The sequence below is a fragment of the Phaseolus vulgaris genome, chromosome 3, assembly GCF_000499845.2.
Source record: "Phaseolus vulgaris cultivar G19833 chromosome 3, P. vulgaris v2.0, whole genome shotgun sequence".
NCBI lineage: Eukaryota > Viridiplantae > Streptophyta > Magnoliopsida > Fabales > Fabaceae > Phaseolus > Phaseolus vulgaris.
The window spans coordinates 36,202,900-36,208,899 of NC_023757.2; positions in this window are offsets into that span (position 1 = coordinate 36,202,900).

A 6,000-nucleotide genomic window follows, 5' to 3' on the forward strand; every position below is an offset into this window, starting at 1 on the left:
GTTTAGTGAGTGGGCTTAATCATTGTGTCCCTTTTATAATCTCTATTTAAAGAGATCATTGTACTTGCAATTGGTGTGCAACAGGATAGAATGAAAACCTAAAAGTTGACCGTGTGGATGTAGGTTGCAGTTGGCGACCGAACCACGTTAAATCTTGTGTTGTTTATTTTTTGCAGCTGATTCGTGATTGTGTGTTGCTTCCACGTGCGTTTTTCCCATCAGGATACTCATATCGGACACCGACACTTGTATGACACTTGTAAGATACGTATCCGTGAAGTGTCCAATTTAAAAAGTATTTGTTGAATTTCTAACCATTCTAGTACGATTCTAACACAATTTTAAAAAGAGAAAATACATTAATTTTCTAAAAACTCAAATTTATGAGGACCGAACAAATTCATTAAGTTAACCGTTATTAACTCACACTCACACCGATTGAAGTAAAACACTTGTGCAATTATTTGAAAGCAAAGACAACCGAATCTATTCATCAACAAAAGGTGGAGGTCACACCCCGGCCTCAAGGGAGTAAAAAGAACGAGTCTAAAAAACCTAAAGCCTAAGCTCTAGTCCTGAACATCCTCGCTCGGGGCAGGTTGGTCGGCGCTCTGCAGATGTTGGACCTCGTCCGCTAAGACTAGTCAACCATTGAAGAGCTCCATCTCTTAGTCAAATTGACCAAAGGGTGGAGGCCCACCATACAACACCTCGGCCTGACGGAAGGCCAAGTCAAAGCTCTGAGTTATCAAGACCATGGTGTCCTCCATGGTCTTCAACACCTCAGCCTTCGCCGCCTCCTTCCATTGGCGTTGAGAAACGACCTCCCGTTTCAGCAACACTCCTTTGTGCTCGGCCTCCTCTAGCGCCTTGCGCAGCCGAGCGATCTCAGCCGCCTTCTCCACCTCAGCCAACCGAGCCGCACCTAGCTCGAGCTCTGCAGCCTACGAACACAGCTTTTTTTTGTACGCCGTGTTCGCATCGAAGGCCTGCTTCAGGTTGCTGGACACCTCCTGAAGTTGGTGTTTGAGGCGCGACAGATCCTCAATGCGCCGTCTGTGAGCTTCGGCCCCTCGACGGGTCGGTATCAGGCCGTGACAGATCATCTCAACGCCGCTGTCAAGTATATCATCCTCGGGAATCGACCCGATAAGCTCTTTGAGGCCGGGGGGCAAACTAAAGTTCATTGCCTTGGTGAAGCACTTGTCACCCCCCAGCAACGTCAGGGACGACTCTTGGGTAGCTGCCACAGGTACGACAACCGTTGTTGGAATGGGACGGTTGAAATCGTCGGTCGGTGGCGACCCAACACGAGTCACTGTTTAGCTTGGAGGGGGGTCGACATCTCCTAGGGTGCCCGAAAGGTACGGGCGGTGTTGCCTCCATCCCTAGCCCTCTTCTTGGGGTTCTTTGATGATGAACTCGCTCAGGTGGCGGTCTCAGCAGGAGGGGCCCCGGTCCCGGCAGCCCCCCTTTTCTCATTCAACTTGTTCTTAAACACAGTCAGCATACCGACCGCTTGCGATATCTCCCTCTTAGCAATTACTGAAACAAAAACAACACGTTAGCCAAAACAATAAAACGAACAACCAAATGACTAGATATATAGAACATGCCCTCGAAGGCCGCCGCACGATCAATCTCTGTATACAAAGACATCAACGGCCGAGCGGGAAGCTTCTTCGAAAGGCTATCGAACAAAGCGAAAACCTCCCGCTCGCTTTCGCTTGGACTGATCGGGCGTGACCAATCCTTTATCTTCGTAGGATTCCTCGTCCAAAACAGGGGGAACCTAAACTGACTGACCTCGTCAAAGAAGTAGCGCGTGCCCACCAGCTCCACGAACACCTCAAAGAACTTCTCTTTAAAGTTCTTATAGAAGACCGTGAAAGCCTTGAACAACACACTACCCGAACGACTGACCAAGGAATGTCAACCAACCATATCAGAAGGGTGAGAGACATAGAAATGCAAGAAACAAGTAGAAAGAGGACGCACCCCGAACGTCCGACATACCACGTGAAAAGCCTGCATGAATGCCCACGTATTGGGGTGCAACTGACTCGGCGCCACGTTGAGCGCCTGAAGGACACCCACCGTGAACGTGTCAAAAGGAAGAGACACGTGTAAATCTGAAAACAAACAATTATACATAAAGAAGAAAGGAGGTTCGGTAGATGACCGTTCCATATATACGCCGTTGTCTAGCGAACAAGGGTTGAACGACATCAAGGAGTCCTCGTCCGAAGCCTTCAAAACTGGAACCTTGCCAAGAAACTCAACCATCGAGGCATCCGTGTGAAACACGGACACGATCTCACATACAATGGGGTCCACCTAAGATGGAGCCCCATGAGTGTGCGGTCGCTCAGACGAGCTAGACCGGTCTGACGCGTTACCAGCGTCATCACTGTTGGGTTTAATAGTGCCAAAGTTCAAGAGGGGGGGGGGTGAATTGACCTTTTAAAACTTCTTCGCAGAAACAATGTTTAACCCAGTTTTATAGAAAATAAATCGATTTATGTGAAAATGAACAGATTTATTTCAGCACTGTTTTTCTGTTTGAAACGCTTTTAATACAGCAAAGCTAATCACAAGACTATGCAGTGAGGATTTCCAGCAGCACACACACAGATATCAGTTTTGAAAAACAGTGAAACACAAAAAACAGCAAGCTTCAATTTCAAGCAAGTGATTAAGGTTCAATTGATAACATGCTAGTTAATTGAGTGACCTTTGCAAACAAGCTGTTCCAGTGACTTTTAACAGACAATGAGTGTTCTTCTTGATGTCAAGAAATTTTCCAGAAATTAAGAACAATGAATCACAGAACAACAAGCTTCAACTTTAAGCAGTTTGTTTAAGGTTCAATTAATAGCATTTACAGTTTCTTGAGCATCCTATCACAGTCAATCTGTTCCAATGGTTTTAGCAGATTATATATGTTCTTATCAGATTCAAACACCTTTTCCAGAAATCAAGAACAGTATGCACAGTGCCCAGAAAGAACAGATTTATTTTCAATTGAACAGATTTATTTCTTTGCTGTTTTATCAATTATGCAGAAACGAAATTGCAGAGTGAGGGAGAGAATGAACACAAACAATTATACTGGTTCACTCAACCTGAGCTACATCCAGTCTTCACCAACAACAGGTGGAATTCACTAACACACTGTACAACCCAGTACAATTCCCACTGTTCTTGAAACCTACAAGAACTTAGGTACTCTTGCTGAAAAAACCTATTTCAGCATACACACACACCCACTCTTCAAGAACACCTATCAAGAAGAGGGTTCAACCAAACTATTACAAGAAAGAGATGTGAAACGACTACACCTGATTGAGGATACACAGATCTGCCTTAAACCAGTAGGCAAGATTGCTAGAACAGTAGCTGCACCTCAAACCAAGCTTTTGGAACCAAACCAAGAACAAGCACTTTTTGATTTTTGAAATCTTTGAAGAACAAATGCTAATCCTTGAAAACACTTAACTCTCTGCTGTCAAAACTTGTTTTTGCAAATGTATGAACTGTTTGAATCGTTATTAAACTCAGAAACAAGTTTGCATTTTATAGAAAGCCAGCTTATAACAGAATTTTGAAAAACAGTTAAAGCTGTTATAAAATGAACAGATTGAAAATAAAATGAACTGATTTATTTTCAAAAGCAGTTAGAGAATCTGTTAAGTGAGGAGACTTAGTCAACCATTCTGGTGCTGAGATAAAACTAAAAAACGTTTAAGTATGATATGGCACCAGAGGCAAAAAAGAATCTATTCATTTACAGATGAACAGATTTATTTTTCAAAACGAAAACAGAGGAAGTTTAACTATTTGAAACTCAGTCGTTTTGAAAAGAAGAAGACTTAGTCAAAATACCTGATGCACAAAATCCAATTTTTACAAGACTTTAGCCAAGGCATCAGTGAAGAAAATGAATCTGTTTATTTAGAAAAGAACAGATTTATTTTTATGCAGTAAAACGTGTTTTTGTGTAAAACATGTGAAAAACAGTTTTAGAAAACTTATGCTTGTTCTTATCACATGGCCAGTGGTTATGAGGTGATTTACTCAGCAAAAAGCTACTCTTAGACAACCTCTAAGCACTAACTAAGACATACTTAAAGCAAAGCGCAAATACATGAAAAGAACATAAATGTCTTCATCAAACACAACATACAAGTCTTCATCAAACACAATCTTGAAGGGGCAGCAACCATCTTCAACAATCACCCCTCACTTCCTCTACCTGTGGGGCAACGGTCTGAATTGCCCCGACCAATATGACCTTGTCGGAAGAGGAAGTGGAAGAAGAAAAAGATGAGGAAGACTTAGAAGACGAATAGGAAGGGGGTTCAGGAAGAGAAGACCGAGCGGGAGAAGAGGAAGAAGTGGGACGCGAGCAGGTAGACATGACTAACCTTGATATGGACGAAGAACGCAACAAGGATCGCTCGGATTCGTACAGGTGTCGGAACTCAATGAATATCAGAACGTGTGAAAGGTCACTGTTCCCAGCCCCTATTTATAACCCGAAGATGTCTCGGAATTCCAAGCGTCACAAAATCTCAACCGTTAGATCTGTCTGATCCAACGACCCACATCGTTTGGCGCCCAAAACCCCCCTCATATATACACGTCATGTCATCCGCTTAGCCGCCGTTTCCAGTCACTTCACCTATCATTACGCCACCGACCGGATCCCACCTCTCAGACTTTTCGGCTGTACCAGCTCTCGAGCCTGGGGGGCAACTGTACTGGTACGACCGGACGACTCACTGAGTCGGCCAACACTCGGACCAAGTCACCGCCTAAGCAATGCCGATGCGGCCACGTGACCGACTGACCCTTAACGTTTAGTCAAGGATTGACCAAGTCAGCAGAATTAATCTGTAATTAAGGGTTGTTTAGCGCAACCCTAAACACAAACCAATTCCCTAATCCGGCCCACTAATGAAGGCCCATTAAGGTAATATAAATAACACACATTTCAAGGAGAAAGGTACGTCATTATCTACAGTACTTTGACACCCGAGTGCTAACACTCCGACTGACTTGAGCGTTGGAGTGCCTTTCGCAGGTACCCTCCCCGCCTGTGGAGCCAGACGAGAGAAAGAAAGACGTAACAGGGAGCTCGGAGCATTGTAGGCCGACCGAAAGTGGAAGCTGAAGCAATCGTTCTCTAAGTCTCAAACCCGTTTGAGAACAATTAAAATCATACATTTACAACTTATATTTTTATACAATTACTATTACAAAATAGACTTTAAACCTAACTCAATCCCATAAAACCGGCTCATGAGGTTAAGGTTTGCACCTACTTATATACAATGAAAGACTCTAATCTCTAAATCATTGTGCGATCTCCAACAATTACATTACAACTCTTAGTATTATTATTTTATTTTAATATTTTTTATATCATTTAATTGTTTGTTATTTCATCTCAAAAGACGGTATTGGCTTTAATGGTTTTAATTGTAACTCTATTTCTATTCATTTAGAAAGTGACACTCAACTGTTTTTTTATTGATTTCGTTTGGTTGACTTAGTCTATAAGGTTGAAGTCTTCTTAACCGACAAGAGCAAGACACATCTTAACAATGAAAAACTGACAACTGTCTTTTCTCGAAATTGCCTAACATCTGTATCCCATCTATAGCCGAGCCATATGTACACTTTCAATATTTTTTTGTTTATTTTTTTTCATTTCGTGCTGAATATTCCATATCAAACGAAATACTCTTATTCCTTAACAGGCATTCTGTATATTAAATTTTAAAGGAATAAATATCAAATAAAAGATAAAATATTTGAAGTTATAAAAAAACAATTGATTGAAAACAAAAATATATTATCATGTTTTTAACTGGCACCGACTTATATTGTAATTTAATTTATCTGTAATAGTTTAAATATTTTGTGAATCCATTATTGGCAACTAAATAAGCATTCCCCAATGGGCTAAAACTTCATAAAGAGGAAGGAAGGAGT